At 46.9% G+C, this 25,349-nt stretch overlaps 1 protein-coding gene across 2 annotated transcripts in view; it reads right to left on the bottom strand.

The window, feature by feature from the left end:
- Window positions 1–25,349, bottom strand: part of KCNJ4 (potassium inwardly rectifying channel subfamily J member 4) — a 763,549-nt gene that overhangs the window by 600,875 nt on the left and 137,325 nt on the right. Inside the window, exon 1 of one of the 2 annotated variants that reach the window (XM_078683732.1) lies at window positions 14,816–14,839. The exons of the other annotated variant lie outside the window; for it this stretch is intronic. The gene's annotated coding sequence lies outside the window, so the exon portion shown is untranslated. Of the gene's footprint in view, window positions 1–14,815; window positions 14,840–25,349 lie in introns of those variants that run through there. 2 annotated transcript variants of the gene reach the window in all.

Genomic DNA, 25,349 nt, shown 5'->3' with positions numbered 1-25,349 from the left:
CACTAAACCCTAAATCAACCCCCAGCATGACCTCCCACACTACACAAACACCACTGCACTACCCTAAACCCTAAAACACTACCCCAGCACGACCCCTACACTAACCAAATACAACTGCACTACCCTAAAACACTAACCCCAGCATGACCCCCTACACTACCCAAACAACACTGCACTACACTATACCCGAAAATGTGACCCCCTACACTACACAAATACAACTGCACTACTCTAAACCCTAAAACACTACCCCTACACTACACAAACACCACTGCACTACCCTAAACCCTAAACACTAACCCCAGCATGACCCCCTACACTACACAAACACCACTGCACTACCCTAAACTCCCTACACTATACAAACACCACTGCACTACTCTAAACCCTAAAACATTACCCCCAGCATGAACCCCTACACTACCCAAACACCACTGCACTACCCTAAACCCTAAAACACTACCCCCAGCACTACCCCTACACTACACAAACACCACTGCACTACCCTAAACCCTACTCCAGCACTACCCCCTACACTACCCAAACACCACTGCACTACCATAAACCCTAAAACACTGCCCCAAGCACAACCCCCTACACTACACAAACACCACCTCACTACCCAAATGCTAAAACACTACCTCCAGCACGACTCCCTACACTACCCAAACACCACTGCACTACCCTAAATCTTACAACACTAACCCAGCAGGACCCCCTACACTACCCAAACACTACTGCCATACCCTAAACCCTAAAACACTACCCCCAGCATGAACCCCTACACTACCCAAACACCACTGCACTACCCTAAACCCTAAAACACTACCCCCAGCACTATCCCCTATACTACACAAACACCACTGCACTACCCTAAACCCTACTCCAGCACTACCCCCTACACTACCCAAACACCACTGCACTACCATAAACGCTAAAACACTACCCCAAGCACAACCCCCTACACTACACAAACACCACCTCACTACCCTAAACCCTAAAACACTACCTCCAGCACGATTCCCTACACTACTCAAACACAAACACAACTGCACTACCCTAAACCCTAAAACACTACCCCCACACTACACAAACACCACTGAACTACCGTAAACCTTAAACACTACCTACAGCATGACCCCCTACACTACACAAACACCATTGCACTACCCTAAACCCCCTACACTATACAAGCACCCCTGCACTACTCTAAACCCTAAAACACTCCCCCAGCATGACCCCCTCACAACGCAAACACCACTGCACTACCCTAAACCCTAAATCAGAGGTCTTCAAACTTTAGTTGACCGAGCCCCACCATCTAAACCTGTTTACACGTCGAGCCCCCCCACCGCCACTACCACCGCAAATAATATTAATAAAGTAAGAGTGTAAACTGAAGTTTTTGTAGTGCATGTGCTTACTCTAAAGTTAAAATGAAAAGTGTCCAAGAAAAATATCAACACAAAAAATTACATTGGTGCTTTATTTTTCACATAAAACACAACATTTAGGATAGATTAGCAAAAACACTCCCAAAACACAGGTGGGGGAGTGCATGTTTTTCTCCACAGAGACAATGTATGGATGGATTCTTGCTTCTGCCATCCTTAGGTTGTGCTCCACTTCCAGTCTTGAGCAGTGCCTGGAAAAGGGATTGCTCACAACATTTTGCAATATATTTTTTGTAGTTTTATATAGAGCGAACATGACCTAAAGGTATTGGAGCGCTTTACAGGAACATCTTTTACATTACACAAGCACACATTCATTTTTTGTAAGCACAGGGAGATTAAGTGATTTGCCCAGAATCACAGGATGTTGAGCAGACATCAAAAATGGAACCAGGTTTCCCAGCTCTACTGTCATCAGCTCCGGCTGTTGTGCCACATCCTTGCCCCTAAACAAGATATCAGAAAAAGAAGTTCCACAAAACATGCTTTCTGACACAATTGAAAAATCCATGATTATGTGGAGTATGGCCAGGTGTTGCTATGTCAGTAGGAGGCCAGTCGCAGTTTACCAAGAAGGCCTAGGGGACATTTACATCATACACATGTGATATAAGTGATTCAAGAGGATATATACATCTTTATTCTCTAAAACACTACCCCCACCACTACCCCCTACACTACACAAACACCACTGCACTACCCTAAACCCTACTCCAGCACTACCCCCTACACTACCCAAACACCACTGCACTACCATAAACCCTAAAACACTACCCCAAGCACAACCCCCTACACTACACAAACACCACCTCACTACCCAAACGCTAAAACACTACCTCCAGCATGACTCCCTACACTACCCAAACACCACTGCACTACCCTAAATCTTACAACACTAACCCAGCACGAACCCCTACACTACCCAAACACCACTGCCATACCCTAAACCCTAAAACACTACCCCCAGCATGAACCCCTACACTACCCAAACACCACTGCACTACCCTAAACACTAAAACACTACCCCCAGCACTACCCCTACACTACACAAACACCACTGCACTACCCAAAAGCCTAAAACACTACCCCAGCAGCACTACCCCCTACACTACCCAAACACCACTGCACTACCATAAACACTAAAACATACCCACAGCACAACCCCCTCCACACAACAAAAACACCACTGAACTACCCTAAACCCTAAAACACTCCCTCCAGCACGACCCCCTACACTACTGCACTACCCTAAACCTTAAAACACTAACCTCAGCACGACCCACTACACTACCCAAACACCACTGCACTACCCTAAACCCTAAAACACTACCTGCAGCACGACCCCTACACTACTCAAACACTACTGCACTACCCTAAACCCTAGACAAGAAACCCCCATCCCCCTTACCTCTCACTCCTCGTGGTTCCTCTCTCCTCATGGTTCCTGCTTCGCGTAGTCTCTGAGGGGCGGTGCACGTCATTGAGAGGAAACAGAAAAGGCCTCTGTTTCCTTACAACAACGTGGATTGTCTACATGATTTTTAGAACGCATGGTCATTTACCATACATACCTTTACAAAAGAATTTGTTGTAAAGGCATGCATGGTAAATGACCATGCGTTCTAAATAAATGCATAGGAAGGACTTTGCAATGTACCACGCATGCGTGGTAATGCATGCGTTGTAACGGCTGTTTATCGATCGAAGCGGGCCCCTGTTCTTCAGTGAGACGTTTATTTGATTAATTTGGAGGAAGGAATGTATTTTTTTTACCGAAAAGTGCATTCCCGGCTGTTGTTTTGTGAAAGTGTCCGCGTGGCCTGGTTGTACTTCCGGTGAGAGAGTGGAAGAGTCTGTTTGGATCTAAAGGAGTTCTGTTGTTGGATGGGGCCAGAGCGACACATCATCAGAAAACATAGCCAATGGAAAGCGTCCTCCCTAAAGTGTGAAGCAGTGCCATGAGTGTGCGCCCCACAGCAGTATTGACTGTACCGCGTGACCCATGTGCTGCCTACAGGGTACGGGAGGCAGAAGCGGCATCGCAGGTCCTCTTGAAGACGTTGTAGCACTAATTCTACATTTTGGTACTAGGGCATTTTAACTTTGTTGTTCCTGCCAGATACAAAGAGAAGATCCTGTGTTATTCAGTGCCCTCATTACCTTTTTTGTGGGTTGTGGTGCTTGTCACTTCGCTGCCCCGCCGGTGCACACGACTGGGAACCCCACTTTGTGTGCCATTGGCAGGGCCTCTGCCCTCGGATCACTGGTTTCTGGACCGGCAACATAAACAGTTTCTCCCAAAGGACTAGCCTAAACACTTAGGTGAATATCCCCTGCACCGGCATTCCACAGTAATTCTTTCCTAGCTCACCCAAGTCGACGAGGATGTCATAATAAAACGGCTCCGCTCGTGACACCATATGACGTCATCGGAGCCATAAGAGGACCTCGTCGGCGTGCTGACGTCAGTTCCACCCATTGTTTCCGTGCCACTGAGGCAAACAGGCAGACCGAGACATTTTCACATGTATACATAGTATAATAAATATAAATATATTCACTAAAAAAAGCATAGGTTTCCGGCACGTTATAGTTAGAATTTAGCATTTAAAATCCATAGAAATTCACTGAAAAAAACACAGGTTTCAGGGGCGTTATAGTTAGTTGGACATTTCACTCGTACAAAACCATAGCAATTTCCCCGTTATAGTTAGTTCAGCTAACTATAACTTGCACGCCCGGAATGCACTGCTGATGACGTCGCATATTACATCACTCATGACATGGTCAATGACATCACTCATAGGTAGGAGCAAGAAAGACTGGGCTAAAACTATTCTGCTTCAGTTTGTTGTTTAGGGATGTCACTAAAATGTTGTTCCTTCTTACTTTTGCTTTATTTCAGTTTTGTGGTCTTTGATCTAAAGATGCAGGGTTTAAAAGTATGTTTTAGGTCTTCTTCAATTATTTTATAAACTGTAGAGAATCAGGAAATAACAAAATAATATTTGATATTTTGGCTACGTTTGATTCTTTCACTGATATGTATCATGGCTAGTTTCATAAGAATATTTCCCAATATGTACCCTCACATTTACCCACAGAATATGGGTAAAATCCTTGTCTAGCAAGTCAGTATTGATAGTAGGTGAATTGCAAAACACCCCAGGCTTTAAACATTCAATTCAAGGAGTAGTGACAGGTATATGAGAAATTAATGCTGTAATCAAGCATCTGGTGAAAATATGACATCAGACCTTTGGAAAACATGGAGCTCAGTATCATTTGGAATGCTGCTGCAAAAAGTTATAACAAAGTTCAACAAAGATTGGAGTGATATTGTTTGTATTTGCAGTGATTCAGCTATATATGTGAAAAGGTTGTGTGATGACCTGTCAAAATCGATACCTGAGCTAAAGTGCTTCCCTGTAGGAGTTCCTTGACACTTGCTAGATGGTTTGCTAAAAGAATCTTTACAATTTTCAAAGTTAATGAAGAATGCTATTGACTTTTTAGTCCATTCTGGTGCCCTGTTTTGTTGTGCGCAGGAAGTAAAACACAAATATTTCTCATTGTGTGCTTTGTGTGGCATCAAAGAAAGAGTCGTCCCAACTGTGTCATTTAGCTGCTGGTTCTCATTCCTAGAAGCCAAGAAGTCATGAATGCTATAATATTCATGTGGCAATCGTTTACAAAATCTTTGCTAAGTGATGATGCCAAAGGAAAGCAATGTGAGGATCTTCAGTCGCATATTGCTAGTGATGCCAAAAATGTACACTCTACTGCATTCTTAGATTTTTACAGGAAAACATGCCTGCTGTAGAGGACATAATACAAAATCCTGAGTCTAAAAACAGTCTTGTCTACCAAGTGTTCAGAATAATTGGTGTAGATGTGAAACATCTCATTGAGAGTAGGCTTGGCAACACTTTTAGTGAGTTTGACACTGCAACATGTTCCATGTTAGAGTGCTTGCCACTTGGTAAGCAAAGAAATGTTGAGGAACAGTTCAGGACATTTTATTTTCAATGTATGTGAAATGGCTTGCAATGATGCATAGAAATGGTCTTTCACCAACCGTGGCATTTGAAGTCAATGAAGCCTCACTGTGGTACTCTGCACAAGTCCTAGATCCCTTCCGTAAAGGAGAATTTTGTCCGGACTTTCAAAAGTGCGGCTTCATTTTTGACCACTTCAATAACTCTGAGGGCATATGCGCCCAGTTCAAAACATTTGTGCAGAACCTGTCCCAGAGAATCACAATCTTCAGGTGCATTGGCATGGAAAGCTATGTCAGTGGCCAGAGTTAGCAAATTGTCTACTGGCTGTTTTGGCTTTGCCTGTCTCAAGTGTAAATTTTGAGAGAGCCTTTTAACAGATAAGTATACATGGGAAGGAAAGAGTGATGCATGACCAAAGGCTCACTGAAGAAGTATTATATGGTGTACAACAATAAGTTTGATTTGTAAAAATGTATTTGAACATCACATACACTGTACGTACACAGTCATAGTCATAAATAGCTTTATTCGGGTTCAAATGTAAGAATCCATAAAAGCACAATTTAACATTTTAAGCCAAAGTACATACAGTATAAAATTTAACATATCCACTTAAGGTCAGAAACAGAAAACTAAACAGAGTTAATACAGAATGCTAAAGTCAGTTCATTGATGATCTAAATCTCATCATACTTTTTAAGAACATTGATACAGCATACAATGTCAGCTCGTCCTCCAGCATTTGTAGTCTCAGTAGTGCTGTTCTACATTGCCTTATTCCCCACTTCTTGAGCAATATAAATAAATACTTTTTCCTGATTGAGGTATAATATTTACAAAACAGGATGCAATGTATCATAGATTGTTTTGAGACACCATCACACGGGCAGCGAATTAATAATTTCGACCAAGTGTTAACAACAGGGAAGGTCAATAATATGAAAAGATTCCCTCCCCTGAGGCGTTTTAGTAACATCCGCGTGTAACAACTTTTCGTGCATACTAGATATTGTTGTATACCCTGATTCTGTAGCATTAGATGATTCTGAATCACCCTACTTTTCTTACCCTCCAATTGCCACCTTTTGTTTTCTAAAAAGATGAGGCAAATTTCCTTCAGCTTTTTTCTAGAAATTGCTGCCATAGTCGGTGGGTTGTCGAAAAATTCAGTGTGCCCGATATCTGTTAAAAAGTGTTTCACGTAGATAAACCATTCAATTTTTCGTCTCCCATCGAATTTCAAGCAGTCTTTAATGATATCCCTATTCAATTCTGTCTTGAGAGACCCATATCTTATGCCACAACAATATTGGGCTTACTTTAATGAGATCGGTTACATAGACTAATCCCAGCTCTTGATGACAGACATAAGTCGAGGTAGACTTCGGGGTAGCTAATAGATAGCGGACAAAAGCGTTTTCACACAACTGAATCTCGGTTGTGTCTGCAATCCCCCAGATCCCTGCACCATAGGTCGCAATGGACACGCACTTAGATCTATAGATGTCCAATAAGATATTTACGGGTCGGCCCCCAAGTTTGATGGCAAAAGTTCTCACAGCTCCAATGGCACGTGAAAAGGCTAATTTCCTGGTGTTGACAGCTGCAGTCCACGTGCCACTCCTCTCATAATTTATCCCCAAATACGAGAAAGTCTTTGTACTTTCAATCCTTGTGTTTGAGAGGAAAATATTACAATGGGCATTCCTCTTTTTTGAGCAACTCATACTAAAAGTTTTGCTGCTATTGATTTTCAGGCCTCTCATATTCATATAATCAGAGAACACCGTGAGGGATCTCTGAAGGGCCACCTGAGGTCTAGCCATAATCACGGCATTGTCTGCATACAGTAGAATTGGGGCGGGGTTTCCTCCAATTTGTGGATAATCCTGTTTATGCTGTGCTAGATGGGATGCTATGCTGTTAATATATAAATTAAATAAAAAAGGCGCAAGTATGCATCCTTGACGGACGCCTTTTTTTATTGGAAATTTAGAGGTACACTCCCCTTCACTGCCGAAGCGAACCTTAGCGCCAGCCCCCCTGTATAGCTCTTTGATAAAATTAATTAAGTTTGTAGCAACTCCCAGCTGCGTAAGTGTTTCCCATAAGAATTCGTGGCTCAGGCAGTCAAACACCGAACTTAAGTCCACGAATGTTAAAAACAACTTATCCCCCTTTGCAACCGCATGCTTTCCAATAATTATGGCTAGGTTCAATCCCTGTTCCACCGTACCTAAGCCTGCTTTGAAGCCGTATTGAAATTTCGATAGGACTCCAGTGTCCTCTGCCCATTCCTGAAGTCTATTTAAAATCACTTTACCTGCCACCTTCATTAGGGAATCTAACAGGGAAATTGGCCTGTAGCACTTTGGGTCGTTGCGGTCACCCGTCTTAAAAATGGGGACCACAATAGCTTCCTGCCATGTTAAAAAGAACCCTATTTTATTAGCACAGTTTAAAACATTGGTCAATAGAGGGGCCCATAGTTTAGTGTCAGATTTGTAAATATCAACAGGGACCCCATCAGGCCCTGGGGCCTTACCCCCTGAGCTCTCAGAGATGGCTACTTCCACCTCGGATAATTCAAAGTTAATATCCAATGGGAAAAGACCCGTAGAATAAATGTCCTTCTCCCCCATAACTTCGACCTCCCTGTTTATGGGTAGGTTATCCTTCTTATAGAGTTCTGTAAAATAAGTAGTCCAGGTGTCTTCCTCTATTGCTATTTCTAGAGTGTCTGATTTTCTGTCAGCGATAAAGAGGGCGTTCACCGCCTTCCAGAAGCCTATATTGTCCCTCTGAAGGCAAGCGTGATGTTGCACATTCCAAGCCTCCCTTCCTATTTCCTGTTTCCTTTCCCTTATTGCACTGTAATAGGCAATTCTAGCTGTTTTGATCTCTGCCATACACTTAGGGTTACCTTTAAGTGCAGCTTTTAAGGCTCTATATGAGCCTTGCTGCATTCATGATTGAACCAACCCTCGGTGTTATCCCTTTTTTGTTTTCTCGGTGGTCCCTCCAATGATTTACTGATCACCTCCGTGATATTACAAAATGAAGAGGTAACTGAGACTCCGTCACTCGTTTCCGAGAGGCAGACCGTAAAATCATTCGATTTATTTCTTATTACGTTTTTTTTAAAAACGGCTGGCTCAATTTTATTCCATTTTAATGTGTAGACGTTTTTTTTCACTAGATTTATCCTGTGACGGTACAGATTATTAACTGTTCCGTAGTTTCCTGTATTTTTTACTTTGATGTCTAGAGAAAAGCTAATAGGATAATGGTCACTGATTACAATTTCACCCGTTTCAAAATTAAGAATATTATGAGAAATGCTATTTGATGCCAAGACAAAATCTATTAGAGAATTGCATCCCCTTCCATTATATGTAGGTGTAAAGTCGACCTGTGGGGTACATAATTCATTACCAAAACCTAAATCCATCTCAAACATCAAATTATTCACAAGGTTCCCAAGCAAAGTGTGGGTGAATCACCCACCCATAATACATGATTCCCCGAAAAACAATCCATGTCAGATTTAAGCATCAAATGCGAGAGACTTTAAAATACATTGACCATTTCATCCTTGGGAATATTATTATAAAAATGTATCAGATTAATGGTCTCCATACCGTCAAATATGAGCTCCACCTTCTGGTAATAATTTGAAACCAAACTAAGTTTGCCAACCCTGACTTTCGAAGTGTTCGAAATGTAAACACAAAGGCCCCCCTTGTTACTGCCCCTTTGCGATAGCTCGGCAGCTGTGTGGAACGTTCGATACCCATTAATATGGAGTCCTTCCCTCTCCCATGTCTCTTGTAAACAGATAATAGAAAATTTGTTTACAAAGGGTAAAAAAGCCGGATCATTTAGCTTGTTAGATAGTCCGGCCACGTTCCAGGATAGGAAAAATATGGGCTCACCCTTGTCCCCTGCCTCCTGTCCTGAAGTAGAGGATGTCTGTATATCTACGCCAGCACTTGCTCTATGTTGAGTGTCACAAGGGGTTAATAAATTAAGTTCCATAGTATCCATATCCCCATTCCCCTTTCTACAACTGATATATTGCTGCCTATTCGGATGGCTATATTTGTGAATCCCTGATTATTATTAATTTGCTGAGTCGCCAAGTCACTTATCTCACCTTTATCGGAGCACCCAGTCCCACTGCTCTGAATTCCATCAATACTTGGGTTCAGTCAGTCCACCATGTCTAGTGTGCTAAATCTATTTTGAAGCGGCAGTGGGTATTGAATATGAGATGTTCCATAGTATTGATTGCCAACCCTGCCATAACGTTTATAAGTGACGTGAGTCCAAGGTTCACCTTCGTCTGGCTGGATCGAAGGAGGGTAAAAATAAGACAATGGGCGTGGCTCTATCATGGAAACAGAATCTCTGTAGTTGTTGTTCCAGGAGCAGATATAATCCACTGTCCGGGGATCTTTGAAATTGACCACTACGCAGTCCCCTACGATGGTTTTTCGCCTGGTTCCCAGCCAGGATAATCGACGTACCATCATAATTTCAGTCCTAATATGAAGGGGTAAAGGTCTATTCCTATTAAGCCAGTATGCCACCTTATTTTTCAAGCACGTAAATGTCTCTTGGCTAGTGTCCTTTAACTCTGGGACACCAGTTAATACTATCACATAGGGGATTGATTGTGGTGGTAAATTTATACTAGGAGCCCTCCTAGATACCTCCATAGATACCCCTTCTGCACCCTCTTTCTGTGGCATAGCAGGTTGTAATGGGCGTTTTCCCACGGTAATGGCCAGCTCAGGCATGCACACGACTGAATGAGCCTTCGTGCCTTTAAGATAAGCTCGCTCAGCATTGGGTGCAGGCTGATGAGCTACTTTCGCCTCTGCAACCGATTTTAACTGAGGTGTGCTAATAAGACTATTTTTGGGATTACTAGTGGTGTTAGTACTTCTCATAGCCAGTTCCAGCCTGGAAAGCTGTTTTTCAATCCCAGCAAGTCTTGATTCCAAGGGAGCGAAGCTCGATATTAATAATCCCTTCAGCTTATTAACTAACTGGTTATCTTCTGACTCGTCTGCCCCCGCCCTGCACAAGGCATTACTGGTGTTAGTGCCAACGCCATCTCCGTGCGCTTGTACTTGATTTGCAACCTCCGGGGACGGTGGGGCACATTCACTCAGAGACTTCTTCAGAGCGGCCCCCCTTTGCGTATCTAACTTGTCATGGCGTAACGTGCCCTTTGGGGGATTCATTTTTTTCCTTCCTACTGCGGCGGACGTAGGCTGCTTTCTCTTGGGGATTGCGCCTTCCCGCCTCCCACGTAGCTGCCTGGTATCAGGTCTTATAGGTGAACTAACTACTACTGTTGCCTGTGTAGCCTCTAAATCCACAGCTACTGGTGGACCTACAGGTGGCGCAGGCAAGGAGCAAAATGAATCTTGGGAGTTGGGTAGGCTATGTATAAGCACCTCGATATCCGTCATTTTTTCTCGGCTAATAGGTTCAGGCGGACGGGCATTCGCGAGAAGGCCCAGTGACGAGCGTTTAGCCAGGGCCAAATCTTGTGATACCCTCTGCTCCATTAAAGATATCCCTTCATCGATCACAGAATTTGTTCTTATAATAAAGTTGTCCAGTGTTCCCAACAATAGAAACCCTGCAGCAGCCCTGCTTCTGCTTTCACGTGTAGACATGACTATCCCCAAATTGTTAAGTCCTTTACCCAGCAATACAATAGGCACTTACGTTTATGTGTTTTTTTTCTTGACAAGGTTCAAGGTTTTACAATATCACAGTCACTAAGTGCAGGGAGTTAGAGGGGGGGCCCGGTCCGGTCTTGGTCGGTCTTTAACGGGCTACAACGGACCCGCCCTTGGCACGGGCTTCGCCCGGCAAGGGCCCGCGCGCGTCCCGCGGTGCGCGGGCAAGAGTATGGCTAAATAGAGGAAGGTGGGGGGCGGGAAGAGGTTCCAGGTGCGGCAGATGAAGAGCCGCAGAGACTGATGGTCCTCGCAGTCCCGCTCCCGTAGGTCAGCCCCAAAGTGTCCGCAGGTCGCCCCAAATTCGGCAGAGTTCCGGTGAAGCTAAGGGAAGTCCCAAATGATGATGGCAGTAAGTAAGAAACACAAAGTCCCGACTGCGAGCGGCTCCCGCGAAGCGGGTGTGCGAGTCGTTTTGAAGTGCAGGAAGGCGGGGCGGGAAGAGGTTCCAGGTGCGGCAGATGGAGAGCCGCAGAGACTGCTGGTGCTCACAGTCCCGCTCCCGTAGGTCAGCCCCAAGGTGTCCGCAGGTCGGCCCAAATTCGGCAGAGTTCCGGTGAAGCTAAGGGAAGTCCCAAATGATGATGGCAGTAAGTAAGAAACACAAAGTCCCGACTGCGAGCGGCACCCCGTACACAGTCTATAAACCATGCACTATCATTGCAGAAACCAAGCAATAATAAAAGCAACATTTTCCAAAAGTAGTGGAAAAACACTCTTTCTGTTGTTTTCAATGGCGCAAAAATGTGTAACCACTGATAACCACTGTTTTTTTAAGGTATGGAAATCACTTGAAAGCCTATATCTCTCCTAAAGGGTCTCCTGTTTGGTTGGATATATATATATATATATATATATATATATATATATATATATATATATATATATATATATATATATATATATATATATATATATATATTCACTGAAAAAACCATAGGTTTCACACCAGTTATAGTTAGGTGGAAATTTTACTCGCATAAAACCATTGAAATTCCCACGTTATAGTTAGTTGGACTCACTATAACTTGCGCGTGCAATGCACTGCTGATGACGTCACATATTACATGACATGGTCAGTGACATCACTCATGACATCACTGATGACATCTCAAATGACATCACTGATGACAACATCCTTGTGACAAAGTGGCAGACCTCCTATCAGCATAAAATAACCTTTGACACACACATTCAAAAATAGAAACTAACATTTTCTTAAAAAAGGAGACACCAATACCAATTACAACAACTTATTAGGTAATTCCAACATCTACATACACATCCACTCATTCACCAACAGTTCTATATAGTCACTCATGCATGTACTTACTCATTATATGTACTCATACACCTATACATCCTGTTACACACTAATACTCATCCATATTGTTACTCACACACAAATTCACACATGCAAATAAACTATCAAAAAACCATTTACTTGATTATACTGCTATATACACACCACTACACATACTTCTACAGAAACGGAAACATATTTACTCTCTTAAACAATCAATTATAAAAACACATACTCACTAACCCACCCATACACACAACCATCCACCCATACAGTCTTGCACACATGCTGTCTTCAAAATACATACAAATAGTGAGTCACTCATTCATGCATCTGTGCTCTAAGTAATATCCCCCACCGAACCATACAGACACTGATACTGATACTCAAAAAAACAACTAATAACCCATATACACACTCATGTAGTTACTCACCAACCCATGCAGCCACTTATACACAAAGTGAGACACAGATACAGATATTTAAATATTTAAACATTACTCGCTAATATATGTATTCACTAAGATACATTTAATAAGTCAGTTAACCAATCAATTTTACACAAAAAACCATCCATTTAGACATTTATTTACCCATTTATTCTTCCATCAACCTTTAGATATACATATATAACAAATATTTATTTTTCAGAAAGATACACATTCACTGGATGATGTCATCAGTGATGTCATTTGAGATGTCATCAGTGATGTCATGAGTGATGTCACTGACCATGTCATGAGTGATGTAATATGTGACGTCATCAGCAGTGCATTGCACGCGCAAGTTATAGTGAGTCCAACTAACTATAACGTGGGAATTTCAATGGTTTTATGCGAGTAAAATTTCCACCTAACTATAACTGGTGTGAAACCTATGGTTTTTTCAGTGAATTTAATAGGTTTTTGTAAATGCTAATTCCTAACTATAACTGGTGTGAAACCTATGGTTTTTTCAGTGACTATATATATATATACTCTTTTCCTGTCAAAGAATAAAGGATTTACTGCATACGCTGGGTGTCCAGGTTGACTTCTTAATGCGAGAGGTGTTTGGAGACAATATATATATATATATATATATATATATATATATATATATATATATATATATATATATATATATATATAATTTCTATGGCAAAATGAAACCCCTCATTTTGTTCCTTTTCAAATTAAATGTATTAAGTGTTACCACTTTATTCCAATCAAGATGACTTCAGGTGTGCCATACTTTTGTCATAAGTAAGACTGTTAGCGTTCTAGTTGTTCTTTAGAACATTCTGGGACATTCTGTCATTGGGCTATAGTTGGGCTACATCTGGCTGATATTTGGGCTACATTTGGGCTCTTTTGTCTCTGGTGGCCATCTTGGGAGACTGCATATCAGAATTTTTTTAATGAAATATAAGAGGATTTGAGAAGTCACTCAAAATGTGCCCTAATATTTCTTTCTTCAGCACTAATCATAATTTCTATGGCAAAATGAACCCCCTCATTTTGTTCCTTTGCAAATTAAATGTTTTAAGTGTTAACACTTTATTCCAATCAAGATGACTTCAGGTGTGCCATACTTTTGTCATAAGTAAGACTGTTAGCGCTCTAGTTGTTCTTTAGAACACTCTGGGACATTCTGTCATTAGGCTATAGTTGGGCTACATCTGGCTGATATTTGGGCTACATTTGTTTTTTTTTGTCTCTGGTGGCCATCTTTGGGTTAGATTGGGCTAGATTGGGCTAGATTGGGCTAGATTGGGCTACATTTGGGCTGTAACATATATAGCCCAATATATATTTTTTCAAAGTTAATTTTCGTAAAAACCACTGGAGCATATATCTTGAGACATAGCAAAGGCACATCGGGGTACCAGTCCCTACAATTTTGCCAAGTTTGGTGGAAATCCATTCAGCCGTTCGGGCTAAAAGTGAGTCCAACTGCCCTATGGAAATTAACATGGGGAAAACACGTTTTGGGACCCCCCTTTTATCTCGGCCCCCGCTTGACGGATCCCCCCGAAACCTTCAGGGAAGGAGCGGAGCGCAGCGAGGCAAAGTTAAGGAAAATTACAGGCAGATCCCTCATTCGGCGCCAAAGTTATTCCCAATAGAATGTTGCGGATTTCCTATGTAAAACGATCCTAACTATAACTACCTACTGGCGACCGCCAGTAGGTAATATATATATATATATATTTGGATTTTTTTCACAACACCAGAGAAGTAGGGCTCCTGCTATCGCTAGAGTGTGGTACAAGGGTCCTATTCTACACAAACCGAAGGAGAACTGATTATTACTTACCGCTACTTTTAATTTTGTTTTCTCTGAGCCTAGCGGTGGCACCCTCCTAGACAAAGTAGACGGTCTAGAGGAAGAAAAGAAGCGAGAAGAATGTGGTAGAAACACTGGCATCAACTCTAGTACCTATAAAACAAAGAAACGTTATAAAACTCAATAAAATACACCATCATTAAGAAACATATTCAGCCTCATTGCTTCTTTTACGCCTATCCCCCCAACAGGCAGTTGCCACTGGGTAGTTATAGTCAGGGCAGTGTTTCCAAAGGTAATTAATTTTTAGCATGCTAATAACTTTGGTGCTGTTTGTAGAATCTCAAGGAAATTTCCCAAAAAGATCTAATCCACCTCAGCTTCTTTGCAGAAAAAATTTGGGTGATCCGTCAAGTAGAGGATGAGAAAAATGGGGCGGGGGTCTCAAAATGTATTTTCCCCATGCAATTTTCTATAGGAAAATTGGACAGCAATATGGCAAAAATAGCTAAATGGAATGACACAAAATTTGGCAAAAAGCTTGATATTGACCTAGAAAGCATGCTTGTTTGTGATTTGGTGTACATCCGTTCAGTAATTTGGGAGAAATTAAGGCTCAAGATGTATGTATATTTCACTCTGTGGTTCCACCATGAATTCACTGTGGTGGATCCACAGATCCGCAAGGTCAAGCGCACGTTTTAATTGACCGACTGCAACCTCGAGGGAAAATTTGCTGCCGCCATCTTACGACTCAGGATATCAGGGGGCAGGGCAGGGGTACTCTCACCCACTCCCTGGGCCTTGTGGTGGCTCCCAGAGGGAGCCCCGGGCCTAATTAAAAGAATATTAATTTTGTTGGAATTCCGTGGATCTTATTTATTTATTTAGACAGATTTGTATCGCGCGAACAAGACCCTTGCAGGTATCAGAGCGCTTTACAGGGCAAATACAAGTGATTGACATATATATAAATACGATGAGTTATGCGAATACATTACTGGTAACTACGAGAGCCTAGCACATATCTACAAGAGTGTATAAGAAGGTTCAGGTGAATCTGGTCAAGAAAATTGATTTCTCTTCTTTTTTTTAAAAAGCAGCGGACGGATTAAGTCTCGTTTCTGGGGGCAAGGCGTTCCAAACCCTAAGGGCCATTCCTGAGAAGGTACGAGTGTATGTTTTTTTCTTGGTGAAACTTTGTGGTTTAAGTAGAAAATTATCAGAACTGCTAGTAGTTCTGTTACCACCCGATAGTACTAGTTTCTCAGCAAGGTACCTCAGGGTTTTGTGGTGCAATGCCTTATGTGTCATACAGGCGATTTTCAAATGGATTCGGGCCTCAAAAGGTAAAAAGTTGAGGGCACGAAGGTCAGGGAAAATGTGGCAGTTTCTTTTGGAGCCTGTGATGAGTCTAGCAGCTGTATTGATTGAGGCTCTTAGGGGAGTGGTCGTTGATCTGGGAAGGCCGCAGAGAGCGACACTCCCATAGTCCACTTTGGGAATTACTAGAGTTTGAACGGCTTGTTTAAAGTCATTCGCGGGTATGAAGTGTTTCAGTTTTCTCAGGGTGTTCATTGGAAAATTGGCTCCTTTACTTTCCGCACTGATGTGTTTCTGCATATTTAGTTTATTGTCCAGAGTTATTCCTAGGAATTTAGCGGAATCAATGATGAGAGGTTGATCGTCGAGTGCCGTTAGGTGCTTCATCCCCTACCGGATAATGGTTGTTTGGTTGGGGGGAGTGATTAGGAGGAATTCTGTTTTTAGTGTGTTAGGTTTTAAATGGTTGTTTGCCAGCCAGGTCTGTGTTTTTGGAGCGTTGAGTTAAGGGACTTGATGTCTTCAAGAGAGTGGACCTTTATGTAGAGTTGTGTGTCGTCGGCGTACAAGTGATATTGGATGTATGAGGAGCTGAGAAGCTCTCTAATGCACAAGTTACTACTTGTGTAACGATATATCTGTAAGAGACATTAGTTAGTATTAGATTCCTTACCTTAGAATAATCCCAGGCGTCAGACTGGATCCGGAAATTTTTGCGCAGCAGTACCCTTGCGCGTCGGTAGGCGTCGTCTGCGGCTCCGCGTCCGTCGTCGGCGTCGTGGGCGCCGTGATGACGTCGTCGGAGTACTTAGACACCGCCTCCGCGTGCTGACGTCAGTTCTTAGACACAGCTTTTCCGCGCCAGAAACGCAGAGCCATGTTAAAAACCAACACTGGTGCCATTGAAACTAGGGCCCTGAAAGGGGACAACCCTAACCCTAGATATTGGTTCGCAGAACGGGGAGGATGGGTGGGTCGGTAAGGAATCTAATACTAACTAATGTCTCTTACAGATATATCGTTACACAAGTAGTAACTTGTGCATCTGAAAGAGACACGTTAGTATTAGATTCCTTACCTTAGAATAGATACCCCAGCAATACCAACCCCGGTGGTGGGTCTGCGAACCAATAATCACACCAGAAAGTCCTGGAGGACGTAACGGCCAAAGAAGCCATCCCTCCGGACTTGGCTGTCCAGGCAGTAGTGTCTTGCAAACGTGTGCAGCGATGCCCACGTAGCTGCCTGACAGATGTCTTGTAAGGGCACACCCCTGCCCAGGGCAGTGGTGGTCGCCGTCGCTCGGGTAGAATGAGCCCGCAGTCCAACCGGGGGCTCCTTCCTAGCCAAGGAGTAGCATGCCTGGATACACAGGATGATCCACCGGGAGATGGTCCTCTTGTGCACCGCTTTCCCCTTCTTAGTTCCCACGTAACCAACAAAGAGTTGGTCATCCACCCGGAACTGGCGTGTGCGATCCAAATAGAATGAGAGCGCACGTTTTGGGTCCAGACGATGGAGCTGCTCTTCCTCTTTAGAGGGATGCGGTGGCGGGAAGAAGGTTGGCAAGGTGATGGACTGCCCGATGTGGAAGGCCGTGACAACCTTGGGCAGGAAAGAAGGTTTGGTACGCAGCACCACTTTGTCCGGATGGACAGAAAGGAAGGGTGGAGTACAAGAAAGAGCCTGGAGCTCACTCACTCTCCTGGCAGAGGTGATGGCAACCAGGAAAGCAGTCTTCAAGGTCAGAAGGCGAAGAGGACAGTTGTGAAGTGGCTCAAAGGGAGCGCACATCAGAAAGGTAAGAACCAGGTTCAAGTCCCACTGAGGCATCACAAACGGAACAGGAGGAAACGTGTGTGTGATGCCCTTAAGAAATCTATTTACAATAGGGGACTTGAACAAAGAAGGTTGATCAGGCAGCCTGAGAAAGGCTGAAAGGGCAGAAAGGTAGCCCTTGATAGTGCCCAGAGCAGAGCCCTGCCGGGCAAGAGAAAGAAGGAAGAGGAGAACCTCAGAAAGAGGGGCATTGAGGGGATCCACAGCCTTTGCTGTGCACCATGCCACAAATCTGTTCCACCTGCAGGCGTATACCGACTTAGTGGAGGGACGCCTGGCTGCCAGAATGATGTTACAAACTTCAGAAGGCAAGTCAAATGGCCTCAACTGTCGCCGCTCAATCTCCAAGCATGGAGGTGGAGACTGGACAGGTTCGGGTGGAGGACCGTCCCCTGCTGCTGCGACAGAAGGTCCTCCTGAAGAGGTAGACGAACCGGGGGATCGACTGACATACTGAGTAGCTCTGGATACCAGTACCTTCGAGCCCAGTCCGGAGCCACAAGGATGACTTGGGCCCGGTCGCGCTTGATCTTCTTCAGCACTCTGGGCAGAAGTGGTATAGGCGGAAAGGCGTACAACAGACCGCAACTCCACTCGCGACGAAAAGCGTCTCCGAGCGAGTGCCGCCTTGGAAATTCCAACGCGCAGAACAGATGACATTGCGCGTTCTCTTCGGTGGCGAATAGATCTAACCAAGGCTCTCCCCATCGCTGAAAGAGGCCTTGCGCCACGTCCGAGTTCAGACGCCATTCGTGATCCATCATGCACCGACGGCTGAGCTCGTCCGCCCTGGCGTTCAGAGAACCTGCCAGGTGTTGAGCCACCAGGGTCACGCCCTGGCGTTCCAGCCATTGCCAAAGGCGAAGAGCCTCTTGACAAAGGATCCACAACCCCACCCCGCCTTGTTTGTTGCAGTACCACATGGCGGTGGTGTTGTCCGTGAACACCTGCACTACACTCCCCCGGACAGAGGGGAGGAATGCCTTCAGTGCCAGACGAATCGCCCGGAGCTCCAACAGGTTGATGTGGACCCGGGTCTCCGCCGGAGACCAGAGGCCTCTGATCTCCGCCTCTCCCAAGTGGCCTCCCCAGCCCTGGAGGGACGCTTCCGTCACAACTACGTGCTCCGGTTGGGGAAGGGAGACGGATCTGCCGCTGACCCAATCGCGGTCCGTAAGCCACCACTGCAGCTGTCTCGCAGTGCCCTCCGAGATCAGGACGTGGTCGGATAGGTTGCCCTGATGCTGGGCCCACTGAAACTTCAGGTCCCACTGCAGAGCCCGCATCCGCCACCTGGCGTGAGGCACCAGTAGGATGCAGGAGGCCATCAGCCCCAGAAGCCGCAGAGTCAACCTGACCGAAACCCGGGATAACGGCTGAAAGATGGGAATCAGAGCCTGAATATCCCGGACCCGCTGTTCGGGCGGATAAACCCGAAACCGCGCCGAGTCCAGAACCGCTCCGATGAAGAGGAGCTTCTGAGAGGGACACAGGTGTGACTTTGGCACATTGATGGAGAACCCCAGCTGGTGCAGGAGGTCTGCCGTCATCTGGAGGTGGCTGACGACTGTCTGGGGCGAGCCCGCCTTCAACAACCAGTCGTCGAGGTAGGGGAAGACTGAAACCCCTAACCTGCGCAGATGAGCTGTGACCACCGCCATCACCTTCGTGAACACCCGTGGGGCGCTGGTAAGGCCGAAGGGGAGCACGGTAAACTGAAAGTGCTCGTGGCCCACCATGAACCGCAGGTAGCGCCGGTGGGCAGGCAGGACGGGGATATGAAAGTAAGCATCCTGCAAGTCCAACGCTACCATCCAGTCTCCTGGGTCCAGGGCAGCCAGGACCTGAGCCAGTGTCAGCATCTTGAACTTCTCCTTCCGGAGGAAGCCGTTGACGTTCCGTAGGTCCAAGATAGGGCGTAGGCCCCCTTTGCCCTTCTTGGGTACCAGAAAGTAGTGGGAGTAGCAACCACACCCTACTTCTGGCCCAGGAACGCGCTCGATGGCCCCCTTGTGATCCCCCGATACAGGGTGGTTCTGCGGTGGCATGGCTGGAGGAGTCGCCTCGAAGGGGAGGGAGTAGCCCCTTCGGACGATCTGCAGCACCCACCTGTCCGAAGTGACGGTGCGCCAGTGGAGGTGGTGATGGCGAACCCTGCCTCCCACTGGCGTCACATGGGCCTGAAAGCACGGACTAGGAGGGTTTTGAGGTGGACGCTGCGGGGGAAGGTGTGGACTGACCTCGCCGCTGCCCCCGACCACCTGGACGGCAGTTCCCACGGCCGCCACCGCGTTGGGTATTGCCCTGCGGCGCGTGGCTGGCGGCACGTGTGGGCGCACCCCTTCCGTGGCCACGAAAGGAGTGATAGGCAGCCGATTGCTGGCGCTGGCCCGAGAGGCCTAAGGACTTGGCCGTAGCCCTGGAGTCCTTAAAACGCTCAAGCGCATGGTCTGCCTTGTCCCCAAAGAGGCGACTGCCATCGAACGGCATGTCCATAAGCGTGTTCTGGACATCTGCCGAGAAGTTGGCGGACCTCAGCCAGGTGTGGCGTCTGACCGCCACCGTCGTTGCCATCGCTCTACCCAGCGAGTCAGTGGTATCCAGCCCACACCGGATGGAATACTTGGCTGCATCCCGGCCCTCCACAAGGGCTTGGCCGAGTTTGGCCCGTACCTCCAACGGACACTCTGGCAGCACTTCCGCGACCTTATCCCACACAGAGTGGGTGTAACGTCACAAGAGGCAGGCGGTGTTAGAAGACCGCAGGCCTAGGCTAAGGGATGAGAAGATCTTCTTCCCATACTGGTCATACCTCTTGGATTCCAGGTCCGGGGGGGCGGACGGGAATGCGGTCTGGGAATTGGAGGCCTGGATGACCAGGCTCTCGGGGGTAGGGTGGGAGGACAGGAAACATGAGTCGCCCGGGGCTGGGCGGTGGCGTCTGGCCACGTTCCTATCTACGGGCGAACCCGTAGCGGGCTAGGACCAAGTGCCCAGCAGAACGTCGGTCAAGGCCTCATTAAAGGGCAGCAGAGGCTCGGCCGAGCTTGACTGCGGTTTAAGGACCTCAGTGGGGAGGTTAGTCCTCACGGCCGCGACGGGGAGCTCAAGGCCCAAGGCCTTGGCAGCCCTCATCAGCACCACACTATAAGTTGCCCCCTCCTCCGATGCCACGGAAGGAGGGGAGACAAAACCAGTGTCTGGAGAGGTGTCCAGGCCACTGGCCTCCCCAAGGTCTCCTGCCCAGTCCTCATGAGACTGACACTCCGTGGTCAGAGGGTCCTCAGACCCCTCCCAGTCCTCCTCATCACCCATCTCCTGAAATTCAGGGTTCTCATCGAATGGGGCCTGTTCGTAGAGATGGAACTCTCCAACCGGCGTCTGGAGCGGCGCCCATCGGGGCCGTCCCGACGCCGGAACAGGAACGAAGGTGGGACCGGGGACGGCGCCGCCTGAGGCCGGCGCCGGAGGTGACACCTGAGGGTCCGACGCCGGGGAGGTCGTCAGATCCACCGGCGACGAACCAGATCCCGAAGGAGGACCAGCGGCATCCTGCGGCGCAGGGCCCGAAGGCGTCGGCGGCGTTGGAACAACTGGACCCCTCGGCGCCGGGCCCGAAGGCACCGGCGGCGTCGGGATAACGGGGACCTGCGGCGCCGGGCCCGAAGGCGTCGGCGGCGTCGGGGCCGAAGCACCCGACGGCGTCGGGGCCGGAGCCGCCGACCCGCTAGGGCTCCCAGACGGGTCCGCTGGGCCCAAAGGTGCCGCGGAGCCCGTCGGAGGAGAGAGTTTCCTCATGGCCATGAGGAAGCGCTCGATCTCCTCCGGCGTCGCGTTCAGCCCAGGGACCGGAGGGTGTGGAGCTGCACGCGGCGCCCGCGACTCCGACGGAGCCGCGTGGGCGGTGTCACCCGAACCCCCGGCCGCATCGCGCGAGCGTCGGGGGGAGTCCGAGGAGCGATGACGCCGCTTGGACTTCTTGTGCCTCTTACCTGACGACGACTTCGACCCGGAGGAGTGCGGCCTACTCTCGGAGCTGTGGTGGCTCCGAGCCCGCGACCTGTCCCTCGACCTCCCATGGGATCGGGACCTCTCACGGCGCGGGGCCGACTGCCGGAGTTCGAGGCGCCTACGGGACCGCTCCCGCCTGGCTTTCGAAGAGAGGGCCCGGCAGTCGGAGCAGGCCTTGTCGTCGTGGTCGACGCCCAAACACGACAAACAGACGCGGTGAGGATCCGTGACCGACATCAGCCGGTCGCAATCGTCACAATGCTTGAAGCCGGGCATCCCTAAAGGCACCGTTTCGGAGTCGGGAGACTCGAAATAGCAATCAAAAAGGATCAAAAAGTTAGTCAAAAAGTGACTAGGGTTACTGCTTTTTCCAGATCTGCGCTTGCTGGCGCGGAAAAAAGAAGAACTGATGTCAGCACGCGGAGGCGGCGTCTAAGTACTCCGACGACGTCATCACGGAGCCCACGACGCCGACAACGGACGCGGAGCCGCAGACGACGCCTACCGACGCGCAAGGGTACTGCTGCGCAAAAATTTCCGGATCCAGTCTGACGCCTGGGGTTATTCTAAGGTAAGGAATCTAATACTAACGTGTCTCTTTCAGATGCAAAGCACAGCGCTGCACCCTGGAAAATCGTCTTTAATGTGCGACAGCCTGCATTCTCATAGACACAATAGTCATTCTGCACTTACACAGAGCCTATTACCTCAAGTGTACAAGGAATAGTAGCGAAAACCAAGAAAGGTCTGCTGACCTACTCATGTAAAGTTCTGCTTTTATGCACGTATCCAGTCCCTAGTACTAATATCGAGAGTGGTTGTATGACAGAACCACGCATGCTTAACCCCTCCCATGCTGGTGACGAACCCCAGCCGTCACGCCCCGCGGTGGGCGTGTGCGGATGACGGCTGGGGTTCGTCACGGCCCCGCCCTGTTCGTTTGTTTACCGCACAGCGGAAACATCGCGGCCGCAGCGAAGGGGTTAAACCATATGTGGCTTAACAATGCAGACTAAGCAATGACTGCTTTGTTAACACGCGTTCCTTTAGCACGCAAGTCGTTACCATGACTTGCTTTAGGGAAGCGCTGGACTTTGGAATAGTATAAATTACTATTCCAACTCCCAGTCTGTGTATTAGTAGGGAAGGTGTTGTACTTAAAGAACAAGTTACTTACGTGTGGTAGTGCATTTTCTGGTGGATACAAGATCTGCCTGTGGATTGCTCACCCTTTGAATTACCCTAGCAGCAGCATTCCACTGAATCTTTTTCCTTAGCTCTCCCACGTCGACAAGGATGTCACAACAGCATGACTCCAATCGCGACTCGTATGATGTCATCGGAGCCATAAGAAGACCTTGCCGGCGTGTTGACGTTAGTTCCACCCTTTTTTTCCGTGCATTCGAGGCAAATGGGTAAACCAACAACATTTCGCAAATATACACAGTATACAATACAAGCACTAATAAACACAGTATATCTTTCAAAGAAGAAGAGAGACTGAAAATGCCAGACATATCAAAGCCACAAGCTACATAACATTTCAAAGAACAATGAAATACCAGTCATTTTATACTGAAAATTCTTTTCGGTATAGGAAGGCAGACAACGGGGAGGTGGGTGGGTCAGTGAGGAATCCACAGGCAGATACTGTATCCACCAGAAAAAGCGTTATCGAAGGTAAGTAACTTGTTCTTCTGATGGATTCATCTGCCTGTGGATTCCTCACCTTTTGAATTGAATCATCGAGCAGTTCCACTCCCGCAGGAGGGTGTCTGCCTACCTATACCAAAAAATCTTGCAGCACAGAACTAGCAAAATGGCTGTCCCTCCTCACCTCTGAATCCAAGCAGTAATGCTTCGGGAAAGTGTGGAGGGAAGCCTAAGTTGCTGCTTTAAAGATGTCTACTACGGGGAAACTTCTAGCCAAAGCTGAAGAAGAACACTTCGCTCTAGTAGAATGAGCTCTAATACCTTCAGGTGGCTTTTTCTTGGCCAAGGCCTAGCAGATCTTGATGCACAAGATAATCCACCTGGAAAGCGTTCGCTTGTGGACAGCCTTGGCCTTCATTTTTCCCACATAACCAACGAAGAGCTGGTCATCCAGTCTCAAGTCTCTGGATCTGACCAGGTAAAAACTGACCGCCCTCCTGGGGTCCAGGAGATGAAGTCTCTCCTCCTCCTTGGAAGGGTGAGGGGGAGGATAGAAAGTAGGCAAGGTGATAGACTGTAAGTGGAAGGGAGTAACCACCTTAGGGAGGAAAGCAGCTCTGGTCCTGAGAACCATCTTATCCGCATAGATGGTAGTAAAGGGAGGCTTAGAAATAAGAGCCTGAAGCTCACTTACCCTCCTAGCAGAAGTAATAGCAATCAGGAAAACTGTTTTAAAAGTAAAAAGCCTCAAAAGGCAACTATGAAGGGACTCACAGGGAGACCCCATCAAAAAAGTAAGAACCAAATGTAAGTCCCACTGAGGCATAATAAAAGGAGTGGGAGGAAATGTGTTAGTGAGACCCTTAATGAACCTCATAACGATGGGAGACAAACAATAAAGGCTGGTTTGGCAAACAAAGGAAGGCTGATAAATCTGACAAATAGCCCTTAACATTCGCCACAGCACAACTCTGATGGGCTAAAGAAAGAGAAAAACTGAGGACATCAGACAAATAGGCCCTTAAAGGATCAATTGAACTTTCCCCATACCACCTAACAAATCTGGATCACCTACTGGAATAGATTAGTGGAGTGTCTCCTGGATGATAAAATAACATACACCACATCCGGTGGGGGAGAGAAAAAACTCTCCAGGCATGACGGTGCAGGCTCTGGAGGTAGGGGTGTAGAACCGGCCCCTGCGACTGTGAGAGGACTGTCCTGAGAGGGAGATGGAGCGGAGGATGAGATGAGAGATGAAGACGGTCTGTGTACCACACCCTTCTTGGTCAATCTGTGGCGATCAATATGACTTGGGCCCGGTCTTGACGAAACTTCTTCACAATCCGAGGAATCACGGGTATGGGAGGAAATGCGTAAAGAAGCCGTGAGCTCTAATCTAACTGATACGCATCCCCCAGTGCTCCCCCCATCGGATACTGGAGGCTGCAGAATGACGGGCAGTGCACGTTCTTGTGAGTGGCAAACAGGTCCAACTGCGGAAATCCTTACATATTGAAAATGTGAAGGACTACCTCCGGATAAAAACGCCACTCATGATCATCTGAGTATTGACGACTGAGACTGTCCGCATGCACATTTAGCACCAGCGCCAGATGATTCGCAACCACGCAAATCTGATTGTCTTGAGCCCAGGACCAGAGTCACAGAGCTTCTCTGCAGAGGCAATACAACCCTACACCTACCTGTTTGTTGTTGTACAATATCGCTGCAGTGT

The sequence above is a fragment of the Lissotriton helveticus genome, chromosome 1_1, assembly GCF_964261635.1.
Source record: "Lissotriton helveticus chromosome 1_1, aLisHel1.1, whole genome shotgun sequence".
NCBI lineage: Eukaryota > Metazoa > Chordata > Amphibia > Caudata > Salamandridae > Lissotriton > Lissotriton helveticus.
The sequence above is the reverse complement of the archived record's forward strand: the minus strand, read 5'-3'. Positions and strand labels throughout refer to the sequence as shown.